At 43.1% G+C, this 17,357-nt stretch overlaps 1 protein-coding gene across 8 annotated transcripts in view; it reads right to left on the bottom strand.

Moving 5' to 3' along the window:
- FGGY (FGGY carbohydrate kinase domain containing) overlaps positions 1–17,357 on the bottom strand; it is a 264,828-nt gene that overhangs the window by 140,187 nt on the left and 107,284 nt on the right. The window lies entirely within an intron of this gene.

The following is a 17,357-nucleotide window of genomic DNA, read 5'->3' as shown; positions in this document are numbered from 1 at the left end:
GGGCATGGGTCTCTGCCACCATCCCAAGGAATCCACTGTGCTGGGGAAGCCAGGGCACAACCCACAGCTGACCCAGACACAACAACAGAGTCCACTCTGCCTGCCCCCATGTTCTGGACCTATTTATGTAACTGGTGCTGAGAGGGCACTAGGAGAAAATAATTCTTAAAATTCAAAACTAACTACTTATATGAGGGTATCTACAATTACTTCCCAGAAACCAGTTAGGACAAATGTGGTTGTATCTCAGGAGCTGACCATTTTGTTTCTGTAGGTGTTAAGGATGAAGGCATTCTGAAGACAAAGTAACACATTTCAGGCATTTAATGAAAACCTATATTATGTAACAAGGACATCAGCAGCAAAAAGCTGGGAGGCTTTCCTTTAAAACCTTTAATATGAGGAATAGCTCCTCATATTCACAACGTACATATGGAAACATCTAAGTCTCTCTGCCAATGAAGCTGAGCTGAGTTGTGAGGTCAAAGACAGCCAACAGACTTCTCAAAGCAGTAGCTGGTGTCAGCTGAAAGAGCTCTTGATCACTGCTGAGCTGCAATGACTTCACCAGCTGAAGATCTGCCCAGAGTGCCCAAATTTCCCTCAAGTTTTCACCTATAGCCACAAACTGCATTACCAAACTCCTGTAGCAGAAACTCTGTAAACAGCCAACTGAGGGCATCTATGTGCCTGCTGACTGGAAATCATCCAAGTTAATCTACTTGGAAACTCAACTCCTTTCCCTCATCTTGCATCACAGAATAATTTCTTTGCCTAAAGGCAGTTTGAGGCAATCAGTACACCCAAAGGTTGGTGTTAAATGTGCTACTGATAGTGGCATGAGGAAGAAAATTGCAGGGAACGTCAGTAATCTGAACATTTTTGGACAAGAATAGTGTTCGGATTAATGAACGTCAATGCTATTTCAAGGTTGTGCTGGCTAATATTAGTATGTAGGCAGACATACCAGAATGCTGCCTTTTTTTTTTCTTTCTTCCCTTTTTTTTTTTTTTTTTCCCCTCAAAGCCAAACTTCTGACTTAAGAAAAATGTAGCCATGGCAGCAGGAGTGGCACAGGGGATAACACGTTACCATTCAGTTGGCCAAGACATTTGGTTTAGCAATTTCTGCAAGAAAGAGGTTTCAGTGTATTTAATTAACTTGTCTTAAGAGCTCTTGATCTTGTTTCAAACCACACAACCTTTAAGGTCTCTGATGAGTCAGTGTTTCTCGCCTGAGACTTGCAAGAGAATTTTTGAGCGTGCATGAAGTGGTTTAGAAGCTTGTTGGTTTGTGGATGAACTTTTACTCCTGAAAGGTGTTTAAAACAAAACAACAAACAAACAAAACAGCTCAAACAACCCGAGTGCTTGCCAAAAGGGACAGCTAATCGTAACTCGTTTCACCTTTTACCCAGGTAAGAGAAACAATTATACTGCTCGTTCCTACTTATAGCTGCACTGAGTGTTAGTATGTTTTGTTTCCCTCTAACTTGGAAACAATCTTCTAAGTTTCAAAAAGCCTCAGTATTTGTCTTCAACATGAGCAGCTTGGAAAGGTCAAGCCTAAGCATTTGATATAAAAAATAAAACCAATTTATTAGGCACCATTACGAGATGACAGGCACTGAGATGTGCCCAGGCAGACTATTCAAGTGATGCTTATTCAAAGTTATGCCTTCTGCATCTCAGTCAGGCCACCATGTCAGTGATTCCTCTGAACACTTGAAATAAGGTTTGTAAGTGAAATAGAAAGCTGAGCAGAAGCTTTGTCATGGATATATCCATTCCAGTGCAGAGCTCTGTCAGAAGAAGCCTGCTGAGTTTTAGTTCTTACAAGGAGTGGAAATAAGAAGTCAGTGATTCAAGATGGATTTTTTTGTTATTGCGTGGGGGAGAAATGGTAACTGGTGGGAAGGTCCTGTACCCTGTGTCCCACCATGCTCAGGAGCCTTAACCTGGAGTCAGGATTTACAGAAGTAAATGAAGAGATGGGAAGATCACAGGCATTGGTTCTCCTTCTTCCATCTTTCCTTCCCAGATCCTGTCCATAACCTCCTTTTGTTGAACCTGACAAGCCATAGACCTGTGATGCAACATAGGATGGCAATTTCCCCTAGGCTGAAATAGAACCATCTTGCCCATGCCCAGATTATCTTTCTTAGCTGTGCTGGAAAACAGGCACAAGCTTCTCACAGCCAAGTCACTGGATCTCCTTACACCTGTACTTTAGGATAGAACTGGTGTGGGAGCCAGGTCTCCACTTCTAACAAGTGTCTCTGCCTGGAGGCCAGCTGGCTGGCTGGGTTACAACTGGACACAGCCCACAGAGAGGAGACTGAAGAGCAGACTCATGAGTTCTTCCACTTGGCACCGTCTTAGGAGCAGCCTCAGGCCCTTGGTGTCCTACAGTGTTGTAGAGAACCTTGATCTTTGCTAAACTTCTGTTTAACAAACCGCCACCAATGCTTTTCCAGAAGGAACGATGCCATGAAGATATTTTGCTTTTATTTATAGCAAAGCCTTTAAAAAGTCACAGTGTGCCAGCAGCACTGCTCTGACACACACTGTCACAAGAGCTTTCTCTTCTAAGCGGGAGGAAAAAAACTCTGCTATAACCGGGTGGTATTTGCAGTCAGAAGGTGACTTTCTGATGGTGACCACCATACCAATACAACCTACATTACTCTGTACGCAGATGACATCACACAATTTACGTGCTGCCTATTTGCTACCTAGCACTAGTCATTCAATAAACATTAATTTGATAGGTGGGCATCTTAAGCAGGCATACAGAAATAAATAACACCAGGTGTAAAGAAGCAATTCACATATCTGACTCAATGGCCAGATAGGCTTTTAGATATGGAGCATGCAGACTTCTTCAGAAACAACATGGTTTTAAGGGGAGAGGAAGGCATTTAAATAAAAATGCTGGAGAAAGTAAAAGCCAGAATAAAAGAAGAGGCAAAAAGTCAAAAAACAATCTGTCTTCTCACTGGCAGAGTCTCAGCCATCACTCCCTCGTGGCAGGTAATACAGAAATACAAAGTGACAGCACACAGCAATCTGCTGTCATTGAAGTAAGTAAAGGTACATCTCGAACATCTCTCTAAACAGTCTTCCAATTTATAGACCCTTGTTTGTTTGCAGGTAAATATTTATAGCTTGTGATACCTGAAGTTGTTGAGGTTGCTTTATAAATAGATGTGAATTGCTTGACAGATGCTGGGGTAGGAGGGGAAGGATACTTTCTGCCACAATCTGTACAGGTTCTTATATTGGAACACACTGTTCCTGCTGCCCTCTGGTAGTCCCTTAACAATAAATAATCACATCTTCCACATCAGATCCTTTCCCCCCACAAATTCACCTTCGAATATAGCAATGCAGCCTCTCCCCCCTAAATCCAAGCAATGATCCTTCCTTTTCTTCAGCAACACTATTAGTATTGTACAGGTGCTCTGCTCTGGGGTCAATATCAATTCTTAAAACAAAACAAAACAAAACAAATTACTCATAGTATGTGTTCAGCTCATTATCCATGTGGGAGTAAAGGAGCGAGATGTACGACTGTTTACCCACATAACTATAACTAGCAGTCTTTCCCCCACATTGCTATGTTACTTTTCTCTCATCATGCCTGCAAGGGCTAACTTGCAAATGGAACCCTATGACCAATCCTAACTAACTGTCAAATAGACTCCCACTCCTCTCAAATGTCCAGTGTTCAATTAAGCCCATTACAAACTCTCCTTCAAAACCAAAGGGGCACCAAAATCTGTTTTTATCTTCAATCAAACAAAAAAATGACTCAGATCTTGATCTTTTCATTTCACACATGCAACATTAGGGAAACAAATCTGGAAAAAAAACCACCACTTTTTGGCTGCACGTCTCTGGAAGAACAGGGAAAACAAAGCAATGGCAGCTTGCTCCGTGATTGCCAAAATGACTGTGATACAACACACAGATGTGAGAATGCACTGGAAAGCCCTTAGTTCTGCCTGACTGTCTAGCAATGCATAGTTAAGGTATTCTAAAGACCATGTTTCTGGAAACAAATGGCTCTCACAAGAGAAGTTTTTAAGATGCTTAGCAGATATTTCAGAGAACCTAAGTCATCTTTGAATCACTGGGAGATGGATCTGAAGTTCCCTGGGGCATTCTGGAGAATGAACCTATCAACTCTGCGCATTAGGCAGGATTTTCACTTACAATGCCATGACAAATACTGCCCCTATTTCACCTGCTAACCTTCCACTTAAAACTTAAACGTTTTCTTGTAACATCCCCTCCACCACCATCTATTTTTGTTTTGAAGAGGTCTGACTTTTATCCAAGACTAAATAACCTGCTAAATAATGTACTAAAAACTGGACTATGATCTCTGAAATATGCAGTTGAATATCAGAATTCTCTTTGATAGCAGGTGCATCTCACCTTCCTTCACTGACATCTTCATGTCCGATAATCTTGTACCGGCTCTCACCTCCTGCTGGGTGCTAAACCACCGACCACAATGAGATTCCTGTCACTGGCTGTAGCTGGACCAAAAGAGCATGGACAGACCCAGCAGCTGCCCATTACACAGGCTGTGTTTCAGTTGTGCTGGGAGGTTGCACTCATGCTCACTATCCCATTCTGAAGACTCCGTACCACAAACACCTCCATGATGAACACCACACAGATGTGTAGAGCAGGAGAAAATTGGCTTTCTGTGGATGCTACAAACCTTTATCCGGGTCTTGCTCTCAGACTAGGAACAGCAGCAACTCCTCCACTCTGGTGCATGAAACCACCTCCTTTCCCATGGATAAGCATGGGATTTGCAGACACACCGGGAGATGAACATCAATCTCAGCACAGCATCTCTCATCTTATTGCCTTTTAAAATCTAGGGGAAGACTGTGCTATTATTGTTCCACTGCCATTAAACAAGCCCTTTCATTTTGTGCCTTGTGCAGGGCTTTTTGTTTTGCCTTTGGCTTCCTTTGGACTTTGATTCTTTTGTGAGAGTATTAATCTCCCTCCTAAATGTCCCACCCACTCAGCATCACTTCAAATGAAAAGAGTAGATGTCAACTAGTCTGCAAGCACAGAATTAGAGAGAACAACAAATTCTACCAAAGGTCTCACTCAGACTGTAAAAATAAAAGATCAGTTTGTATTGGCAAGGGCCTCTCTTGATCTGTTAATATCAAGGAAGACAAAATTATCAGTGTTCTTTGTGAAGCAGCAGTTGTTTTAGTGGGGAAGGAAGCCAAGACAGCTGTTAGATAGTTCAGTACGGAATACTGACAGTGACACACCAACAAGAGCACCAGCAGCGAGGGGCTCAGCTGAACCACCAAACACCAACTATTACTAACGCTGCTGCTGTTAAAGAAACCAGCAATCTGCAGCAATTGAATGTTTTTAAACAGAAAGATATCTCTTCAGCCCAACTTTACCTACAGTGCTTTAGAAAAATAATGCAGAAAGAGCAGCAAAATCTCTCATATCCAAACAACACTGCTGAGAACAAAGAATCAGGTCTTGGTCAGTGCTCAAGATGGAGAAGGGCTGGTCCATGTTTGCCTTGGATGCAGCATGCCCCTCCACTGAGGAAGGAGAAGCCATGAGATTCCAAAAGCTTTTGAGAAGTCCTCAATTCTTACTACACAACCAAAAATCTTTTGTCTGTGTGACCTATAGCATCTCCAACCCCATGACAAAGGATTATGAAATCATTTTTTCCACTTCCTTCAGGCAGGATGAAAGACGGCAGGCACTGTGGTCAGAGCAAAGCAGAGGTTCTGACCAGGACCTTGCTCTCACCCCATCATCCTGCTCTGGTGACTTGACCTCTTCTGCACATAATTTTCTCCGTCCGTTCTTATTTCCCAGTAAGGTTTTATTTTCCATATCTTCCAGATTTTCAGATAGAGCTAATAGCTAAACACGAGGCTTTATCTTTGCTTTCACTCACTCTTTTCATACACCCCAGCAGGAGTAAACAGGGTTGCAGTGATACATGCTGCATACTAGGCTCAACAACAGATGTTAGGGAGCAAAATTTGGCCATCTTCTTATTTAAACAGAGCACAAGCTCCAACCTACCAGCTCAATGCAAGCTGTTGAGGACTGCCCGAAACTTGCACTCTGGCCTGGTTCGGATGGTTTCATGTTCATTTTCTCCCTTTCCTGGCCCCTGTGTCCTCTGGAAAAGCTTTCTTTTATTCAACTACACCCTTCTACATGGCACATTATTTTTCCCTCCAGCTGCACCTTCAAAGCTTTACTAACTCCAATTACTGTCTAAATTGCATTTATGGAAAAAAAAGTCATTCTCTTTGAGCACAGAATTACATACCGGCTGTTTTCTTACAGATTTGGATCACAAAAGAACTCAGAAGGAAAAAAAAGTAGAAAGTCCCAGTTTGGCTGTAAGTAACAGGCTTTGTCCTTCATCAATGGATGCAGCGGTGAACAGAGCATAATCCATTTCTATGGCAAGGAGCAAGAGCCCACAGCTCTGATAGAAATCATGGTCCTCTGCCCTACCAACAGAAAGCTCTCACTGATGCTACAATCTTGTTCCAAAATGAAATGCAGCCCCAGATCTTCTAACCTTTGAGTGGGAAGATTCCCAAAACAGGAATGGACTTCACAAACCAGTATGTAAAGAAAGGATCCTTAGAATCAGAGAGCTAACAGAAATTCTGAAATACCCACAGTAAGATTCACCTCCAGTGCACATCATTCCATATTTCAGCTTTATCTTGTTTTCCCAGCAGGGTTTTTACTGAAGGAGCAGATCCCTTCTACTCACCTTCCCAAACTACAGTGACGTTGCTCCTTTAATTCATAGGAGATGACTGCAAAGTTGTAGCTCTAATAGCAACACCACCTGACAGAGCCTCTGGCACTTTCTAGCTAACAATCTTTTCTGCAACTTCTCTTAGTATTTTCAACAGCTGGATCTTACACTGTATTCACAGGCAGGTCCAAATATAAATAGTAGTTTCTCTACTGACCCACATACTTGGCCTATATTCCATGTCTTTTGAGAGGTTTCCATGAGCTGCAGAGCACTGTCAGGTATTTCACCAGTGTAATTTTATTTATGAGTTTCTTTCCCAGAACAAAATAGGACCAGATCAATCGGAGTTAAGGCTCTTTAGTCACAGTTGAGAAAGCCTTTTTTCCTCCTATCCTCCATGGAAATGTACCTTCATCCTCAATATGTTCCATGGCTGATGTGCTCTTATTGTCTGCCTGCTTCCTCTCTGGCTGCTTGTAAATGCTTTTGCTCCCACAGGCACAGAGCTTCCCTGAGCAGTCCCCACTGCCCACACGGCTGAACTGCAGCCCAGCTGGCACAAAACTCTTTGGAGATAAAGGAATGACTCCTCCTTTTATCTTTTCTTCCAAAAAAAAAAAAAAAAAGAATTACGCTGCATTTGATGCCTATCCAGAATGAACTACAATTGTCAGCGCCCCTGGATTTAGTGAAACATGAAGGAAAGGGAAGGAAAACCATAACTAATGAGGAAAAGGGGAAAATTAAGAATCAGGGAAGGAAGCTGAAGTAGAAGCTGGAGGATGTGGCTCCACAACTATTATTTACAAATATTTTACAAGCATGCTTAACTCTCCAGGTCTGTGAAGTCTCCAAACCAGACAAATCAGAGCCTAACTAGATTAATCTAAGTACAAAAACCATGGCCCAAATCCTTTGCTCTTTATCTGGGGAAGTCTTTTATTGGAGCTTTCAGCTGGAAAGAAACTGCAAGAATTTGTGGCTGTGGAGTGTGCAGTTACAATAAATACATAATTCATCATGGAGAGGCTTGTTAAAACCGTTAGGAATAAGATAAATGTTCTTCTTTCCTACTAAAAAGAGATGTCAGTTTTTCTCTTAAGATTACTCAAAGGACCAGCCAGGCAGAATAAAGGCTTGTTACATTAGAAAGCATATAGAGCCCTTTTATGAACTCTGGCTGCAGCCATTCTCTTTGTGAGACTCTTTGTTTCAATTTGTTTTTCAGAAGCTGTATCTGATCTGTACACTTTCATCTTCTGACAAAACACAGCTGCAAGAGACTAGGAGTTCCTCCTGTCTGCCTGTGCACACTCTCACAGATGGGACAGGTATGTGTGAGAAGTACCAAAACCAACTTACGGGTGTTAAAAGTGATAAATAATTTGAGGTTGAGTCATGAGGTCCAGTTCTGTATTCATTGTTCCTGGAAATATAAATGACAGTACCACAGTAAGAAAGATACTGAAGTTCACCAATATGAAGTGAGCGCAATTACTGGCATGACATAGAGAATAGGATTGCCACCCCTAGAAACCTGAATCTGAGGGACAGAAATACACTCCTTTCAGATGCAAAATAGAAAACTAGTCATTATGTGATTAAGTGAAGCTTCCTATTCTAAGAAATCCTTGACACACAAGCACAAGGGGCAAGATCCCAATAGATGCTCACGCCATACTTGTGCTTACCATTTCATCAACTACAGTTATGAGACTTGGTGACGTTTGCAACCTTGCTAGGGCGAATGTAGGAGCCAACATGCTGATTTTACACAGTAGGGCTCAATGAATTCACTACATCAAAGAGAGAGACCCGAATACCACTTTTTCTCCCCACTTCCAAAAACAGAAGATATGAAGATGCTTGGACTGCTGGACTCACCATCTCCCCCAAACTATTCTCCCTCCTTCCTGACTCTCCTGTAGAGACCTCTCTCTCCTACCAGAGGTGCTGGTCAAGGGCTGCTGGAGAATCCCACAGCTGCCAAGTGTGATTTAGACAGGGGGAGCTAAGATACTCTAATGGCTGCAACTCTTACCACTAATTACCACTTACTCAAGCACTAATGGACTTCATTGGCCAGCATAAGTCTCATGTAAAAGCCTCTGCTGTTTGAAAAGAACCATTTTAATTTATTAAACGTTGTGAGTCTTGGGCACTGATAATGGTAAACATGCCCACAATTAGACAAGGAGTGTATGCAGCATCAGCAGCTGCACCTGCCTGACTGGCCACATTTGACCTGGGCTGCATTTTGGAATTCTACTGTTATCCTTACTATGGAGTTTAAGAATAACGAACCTGCTCAATGCAAGTGATATGAGGCAACAATTCTGTCTGCAACTTGCAAGAATTCAGGAATAATAGAAAACAGTTCATTTCCTCATCAAGAAAAGGGGCTTCTACACTGCGGCATACCTGCAAAGAGCAGTGCACTCCTACCCAAAGCTTAACTTTGATTCCTGCTACTGAGAGGCTTCAGCCAGAGACTTCTCTGCCAGAAACACTAAAGTGGGTTCCCTGGAGCAGGTCATGCAGGAAACCATCCAGGAATGTTCTGAGTATCTCCAGGGAAGGAGGCTCTGCAGCCTCTCTGAGCAGCTTGCTCCAGTCTTGCCACCCTCACAGTAGTTTTTACTCACATTCAGTTGGAACTTCTCTCTTGGTTCCACCCCTTATATATGTATAAGATATCTTATATATATATAAGATACTTATAAACATTGATCAGATCCTCTTTCAATCTTCTCCAGGATGAACAGCCTCAGGTTCCTCACAAGTTTCCTCATCAGGGAGATGCTCCAGTCCTCCCACTTAGAGGCACCAGAGGAAGGATTTAAGAACTGAGGTGAAAATGGAGCTGAGCCTGATGATGTCCATCAAACCCACAAAATAGGACCGGATTAGACAGCGGCCCTATTCCAGATACTATATCTTTAGGTCATTTTTTATTGCTTTCATCTTTTTAGGTTGCACCTTTTCAACAAGATTTGGATGCTGAGGATGCCTTACACCCTATGGAACTGCTGAAAGGCTCAGGAGAAACCACGAGGCAGTAACACAACCTTGTTCCCTTCCAGCTTTGCTCTCAAGACTTAATAAAAACAAGCCTTCTTTTGAGGGTGCCACTTCAAATCCAGTGACTCAAAGGCTTTACTAGAAGTAGGCAAAGAGTAAAAAATAAAGCAGAGGAATTTTTATCCTGTAGAAGACTCTGACGATGATATTTGCTTTTCTGCTAATCAGACAGAACAGCAAAATATCAAATGCTTCACAGAATGGAAACTCTGAGTTATTTTTAGCCAAGAGCACTAAAATTACTTCATTAAGAATTTTTATCTCATAATGTCAAACCAACTGTATCTATTATTAATCTTTAATTTTTTAGAGGCAAAAACAACGACAACAAAGAAAAGCTTTACCCTAAAGCAAGGAGTCAAAATGAAAGTTGCTATTTCATTTATAAGTAATATCAACGTTTCCGTTGAAAACTTCATCAAGATGAACTTCCCCCAGAATTCTAATTCTGCCAGAACAGCATTTTCCAAAAGAAATATTTTCTATTTCAAAAAAAAAAAAAGAGAGAGAGAGAAAAAAGCAAAATCTGGCTGCCTGGCAGCCTCAGCCTCCCTGCAACAACAAAGCCAAGTAGAATCCACCCACCCTCCTTCCCCCTTGCAATTGCTGCCTCTCACAATGTGATTACAAATCTCATGGAACTGTGTGGTTTTGCTTCGAGCTGTAGGTTCTGGAGTCGGGCTGGTTACAGGAACACCCCATGGCTTGCCTGCTCTAGAAAGGATTTTCTCAGAAAGAATTTGTTCAGACAGAAATATCAGTAGATCTGCCTTGGCAAACTGCTACAGCGGACACGCGGCTCGTTCCAGCAAACAGAGTTCCCCGCGCTGAATGAGCTCTTGCACCAACCAGACTGGTTTGCTGGTAGAAGCCCTTTCCCACCATGTCTTCCCACAGAGCTGTGTCACTTAGAGACATGACTTTGCCATGCTCCTCATGGACCGAGTTGTGGCAGTACAGCTTTTTTAATGTACGTTGTAGCTCTCCCCTATTTCTGATATTGGCAAAAGACAGTAATTTAATTAAGAACCCAGATGAAATTGAATGGATGTGGAGCACTACTTCCAGAACCTGATTTAAATTCTTCTATGGAATGAATGAATGATGTATTTAATTCAGATTTTACCTACTGAACACTTCTTTCCATTTCTAGACATAAGTCACATGCAGACACACCTTCACATCTGAGGAGCCAAAATTCAGCTGGCCGTTTAAATCATGCAAAGTCTTCAAAGTAACTTTGAACTCGGAGCTATTACATTCCCTTGGCACCCACTTTTCATGGCTGTGTTTGACTTCAGTAAGAGGGAAAGCAAAGAAACAAGGAAGATCAGTGTTACACATCACATTGGGCCACGGCAGGGAGAGGAAGCCAAGAACAGAGCCTTGGTGTTTCTTCACTGCTACACATTTGCAGGGAGGGAGGAGGTCTCGGGGAGGAGAGATGCCAGGTAACCATTCTGTCGAATCAAAAGGTGTTTCCGGGTCACCAGAAATTCCAAAATGATTCTGAGCTTTCTCTAGTCTCCTTTTCCACTGCAGAGACCAAAACCTGTCCCATCAGATGCCAACCAGGCTGTTACTTGTTTTGTTTTGCATGTTGCTAAGGAACAGGGCTGTTTTTGCTTACTTGCCTCCCTTGGGCTATTTCACAACACTTTGTAATATACACTGCTCTTTTCTGTTGCACATCTGGTTTCGATTTTAGGTTTCAGAACCCCTTCTGAAAACTGAGATATTAGTTTTTCATATCTATCATCTAGACAAAGTGCATCGGCCTGTCAAGCTGAGTGCACCGGTGAGACACGTTTAACCCTCTCAAGGAACTCTCAAGTTACTCACCAAAGAACTATTTTCATTCTCTGTCGAGTTCAGGAGGTGGAAGCAGCTCAAGTATTTAGTCTAATTTGCTGTGTGAAATTAGCTGCAACCACCATTAAATTTTAGGTATGAAATAGAAGTACCCACTTCTTGAAGACATGACATTGGATAGGAAACCCTCATGCCCTACAAATGCTTGCAAGCAGAGAGCTGTGTGGTGGATTAATTGACCATTGCCCCAACATACGTCCCAGCCTCCCCCAAAATTTCTAGTCTTTTATTTGCATTGAAAGCAACTGCCCCCCAGGAAAGCAGCTAACCAGCACCACGAGGGGCTCTCCTGTGTCTGCAAAATGGTGTTTCTGAATGCCAGAACAACTCAGCTTTGGTCTAGCAGCACAGCTGGCCACATGAGGTGCCCATGCTTCTAACTGGCCAGGCTTAGTCCTCACAACTCAGCATTACGGGCAGTGACTGATGGGCATAACACGTATTCTTACTCTACTGGTATCCCTAAGCCAAATGATCCTCCTATAAGACCTCTGCATGCACTAAAAGCAAAGCTCTGACAGAGAGAAGGTGGGTAGAGCTAACTGTGTTTCTTTAGTTTTCACCCATCCGGTCTCCTCATCATTGAAAGCTGCAGTTAAAATTTATATCACTAGGCTAAGGTCACTTAGAAAGCTTATGCCAAGAGCTACACACATCTGACACCCTGCAGAGAAACGAAACTCTGCTTTATCCTGAGAGCTTGTTCTTTCCACCACACAAAGGATTTGCCTTTGTGCTCCTCTGAAGTAATTCCGGTGACTATCTGATCCTATAAAATCGTATTTCTACAACTAAAGATGATTATCTTCATTTTGGGAAGGGAAAATGTCTGTTCTATATCAAGTCTGCACCTCTGCCTTTCAGTTTGGAAAATCATACAGGCTTTGCACAGTGTTGGTTCTTGTCTCTGAAGAAATCTAAGTACACAGCCAGCCTTCAGAAACAATGCATGGAAAGCCCTGCTCCGTCTCTGGGCCTGCAAACCCACCCCATATCAGTTCCCACTTGGGTGATAGCTTCCTCACTTGCTTTCTCAAGAACTGAATACTTAAGGAAATAATCCTTTCTCAATAGGGCTGACAGGCTTTGCAGCTCCTATGCAAGGCCCCAGGCATTTACCCTCCCAGTCCTGCAGGCTCTGGTACATGGCCCTGCCTGGTGCACCAGTGCCTAGGAAGTCTGGTAGTACAGAAGGTTTGAAGGATGAAAGTCTTTCTGAGCATCACTGCAAATCTCATTTAGATCTGAGAGCCAGGTCTGTCACCAGAGATGGGTGAGCTGCAAGCTGCTGCAGGCTGCCCACTCATGGGTGGGAAGAGTAACATCTCCCACAGGGCACCCAACGCTTTCAGCAACACCTGACTGAACCCTGTTAACCTAAAGGCATAGACTTCACCCCATAAATCTTAAGTAAATATACAGCTTTTCACCTGTCTCCAGAGACCTATCCCAGCAGTGTTACACATCTACATCAAAAAGGTAACTGGAGCCATGGAGACTCACACCATTAAACAAAGAAATTTGAAGTTTGCCAAGTATTTTTTCATGAACAGACCCTTTTTTTTCCCAAACAGAGAAGTATGGGAGAAATGTAACAAAGAAAAGACTCTGCCACGGAGGAGTTGCATGTTTTTAAGAATGGACAGACTCCAAACCTTGCAGATTTTGGAGACCCACAAAGCTCAGGGTATGGTACCAGAGGCTGTATCTCTATGTAACATCCCAGTGCTTTGGGGCTTCTTTCCTCATGGGGTTGAGCCCAGGGCCTGGCAGCAAATCTTCCTATGGCACAGGACTTCAGAAGAGAGCTTAAGGCTGACTGATACAGGGTTTCCTTGATCCACATAATCACAGGCATTGTGGTCTTGCGGTGGAGTGGGGATTGAGCTTGTACAGGACACAAAGCCTGAGGATAAACCTCATGATAAAGAATAAAGTCGGTCTCTTCATTTCACTTTCATAGCTTTTTAGATGCTCCAGGGAAAAATGAAACAAAGGTATTAACAGTGGTAAGCCACATCTTTCCATGTCCTCGCATTGAATGTGAACCTACCCAATGCTTGGAGCCCTCATATCCAGTTCTCCCTTCCCACCCCCCTTCTGGTTTTGGTGCGGCTGGGCTCTTCCCTTCGCACTCCTCTGCAGAGCCTCTCGCCAGTTCAGCCCTGGAATGCTCCAGGCAGCTCCCTCCACCCAGCCAGCACCCAGCCCAAACTGCTGTCCTCCTGCCGGCATGAGCTCACCCTGACCTTTCAGCAAAGCCCAGCCCTCCATTCCTCCTTGGATTCAGAGGGGCTTACGAAGTAGCCTTCTTTTCAGCTTGTGCACTTCACTTTTTAACTAATGAATAACTCTTCCTGCAAGGCAAAACAGTGCTTGGTGCAGTATTGGCCTGAGACAAGCAGCGTGTCCTGATTGATGTATCAGAGGCGAGGAGAGGGTTAAGGATGTCTGGTCTGGAATATAGTCTGGAAGCAGTTTGAGTAACCTAAGGAGAATCTGATACAGACCAAAGACACACAAGTACAGATGCATTTAATAGAAGCCTCGCTCTGGAGATCTACAGCTGAGACTCATGCAGCAAAATGTGCTGTTTGGAACATACTGTGCTCCAACCACGATGGCTACGGGAGGAATTGGAGCCAGTATTATGTGCTGGTGCTGTTAAGTACTCAGTGTTCACTTAGCACACACGTTTGGGGGATGTACATTTATGCATACATTTTGGGATGCAGCACATCCCATTGTGAACTTGGACAGCAGTTTGCTCTTCGATCTAAGAACTGGTCTATTAAGAAACCCCCATATTGTGTAATTTCAGGCACAGCCCCACATGTTGTTCCAACCACAGCTGAGCCAGGTTAGGAGGTTACCACCTCCAGCCTGCCCACAGCTATTTATCCACTGCCCCCCATTAGGGGTTACCACCCTTCTCAATGAGCCAAATAACTGCATGCGCAGACACTCCCAAATCTGGCTCAGTCAGAATGATCCAGATTAGCTTCAACAATTTTAAGTAGGTTTATTGTTTGAGCTGTGTTTTCTTTTTTTTCAACTAGCTCATCTTGAGAGTGACAGTTTCTTGACTCGGATCAGCCACAACTGGAATAGCATCTCTGACCACGCTCCAATAAAGCTATTGCAAAATTGCATCTGTTAGTCTCTTCAACTAAAGCCTATAAGACTTACCTAAAACTAATATTTGTGCTCCCAACATTCTTTTGTTCCCTACCTTGCAGTTCCCAGGGATTTAGCAGAAATTAAAACATCTCGTGAGCCGTCTACTTTTGTTTGCAGCAGTCTGTATTTCCCTGCCGCTTATTTATGGAGATCTAAGAAAATCAACACTCCGACGAAACCATCACAAAAATCTTTCTACTGCCTCCTTCTTCCAGAGGATTTATAGCTTCTCTCAGATGCAGAACTGCAAGATTCCAGTGACTCACTGAGGAACTTTTACAGAGACCGCCAATGCATTTACACTGTTAGTATTATTACTTTACTTCATCTTCAATTCTTGGCGTGTGGGACCTAGAAGACTTGTCAAACTCGGGCCTCACAAAGCTGTGCCAGCATGCAAAAAAGGTAGTTGGGGGAGACGAAAATGTTTGCTTCGCTGACCTCTCTGTTTGGCTCCTAATGAGGTTTGATTTGTATTCAGGGTTGAGCATGTGCTCCCAGGGAACACACATAGCTCAGGCCAATTGTATGAGATCGGAGTACAAAGAGAAGCCCTACTCAGGCTCTGACATTTAGCAAGCCAAGAGGTTTGAAAATGGAGCCAAGTCAATTGCCTGGCTTGGCTGTATAAACCAAAACACAAGCCTCGCCACTGGAATTGATTATATACACATGAAAAGAAAATACATAAAATGATACATAAGGTTCTTGTAACCTCCAGGAGCCGATGCCAGAGTATGCTCGTTGGCTTGGGCCTTCCCTGGCTCAACACCACAACTGAGCACAGAGCTCAGCTGAGGCCGTGCTTCAGTTTTCATCAGATTAACTCTTCGGCGCAGGTCAAAGCACCCCATTTCACATGCTCGAAGATCTGAGTTTTCCCTCAAGCCCCCAGGGAAAGTAGTAGCTGATTGTATGAGTGCAGGATTTACGGCCCTTAAAGCTGGTGCAAGAGGTGCTATAGCTCACCACGGGAGGAAAGCAAATTGAATTAAATGAGATTAGGAAGCTACACAGAAGACTAACCAGGAGAGTGTTTACGCTAAATGCAAAATACCTCTTTAGCCAACCTTCCATAAAGTGCTTTTCCCTCTGGTACAGATCCCAACTATCTCTAAACATAAATCAGAGTCTCCAGCTATGCATTTCTTAGCTTAATTACACCTAATACTTTAGTTAGGAAGCTTAATCCACGCTGACTACTGCACTGATCCTAACAACAAAAAGACAGCAGGCACTGAAATGTGACATTTCTTGGGAAAAGATGGGGTATTAATAACATTCTTTCCAATGGAAATTATTGTGTCTTTCCGTGGTACCTTACTATTCTCCAGAAATATACATTTTCCCTCAGTCTGAATTATTTGATATGATTATTTGATATGATTAACTTACAAAGCAGCGCTTCATGCATTCAGGAAGAGCTTGAAAGCAGACTGTTTTATTTTGCCACACCTTATTACAATAACAGGGAGATTCAACATTTCCCTGGAAATAAGCAGAGCTAACAAGGCGTTAAGCATTTTCCAGTTCCCCTTGTGCCAGGTGCTATTGGAAGCTTTCTGGAAATATCACCAAAGAGTTCCTCAGAAAAACGAAAAATGCTTCTATCCAAAGACCTCAAGAACTGAGTTTCCTCAGCCAGGTTTACTTGTGGATGAGCACCTTCCCATTCTGAAACGCCAGAACCGAGAGCTTGATACAAATAAAAAGTTTCTGTAGGACAGGCAGAAGTAAAGGGTAACACTGCAAGAGCCAGCAATTAGTACACTACCTGTTGAACAGATTTCTAATCCCAGAGTTTCTTGGCAATAGATTTAGCTCGAATGTCTCTCTAGCAGGAGCGATAATACATGCTCACATTTGCCATTAAGAGCCTGCAAAATTCAACCCAAATTTGCTTTCCACAACCGGTGGAATCCAATGTTCACGTATATCATATCATCTAAAGAACACACTGCTCTTGAGCCAGCTAATAGAGGTAAAATGATCTCATCTTTCGGACTAGACAGACTAAAGGCTCTCATTATACTCTTGCAGCAGATACTCAGTGTGACTTCAGCCCGTTTGCTGCCTTTTCTCCCACGTGTCCTCATCACCTCCCTCTTCAGCCATGCATCAGCAATATGCCAACACACCACATCTTTGCAGAACACTCCCCACTCTCCCAGCCACTCTGATGATGGTTTTTCATACTGCTACTACCATGCCATGGTACAGGGTGCAGACTGGCTCCCTGGTATTGTATCCATACAATTTGTTCCTGCTACCTGCATTGTTTCTTCTGTGGTTCGGACAAATCCTTGTATTCCCAGGGAAGCATAGAGACCTGCTCCTCAGCAGGATGCAGACTGGTGAGCCACCACTGAAGCTACAATTCACTGCAGCTTCTTCAGAACTGCATTTATTGCTCAAAGCCT

This window comes from Coturnix japonica, chromosome 8 (genome assembly GCF_001577835.2).
Source record: "Coturnix japonica isolate 7356 chromosome 8, Coturnix japonica 2.1, whole genome shotgun sequence".
In the NCBI taxonomy this organism is placed as follows: Eukaryota; Metazoa; Chordata; class Aves; order Galliformes; family Phasianidae; genus Coturnix; species Coturnix japonica.
This window is presented reverse-complemented; position numbering and strand designations above follow the sequence as displayed.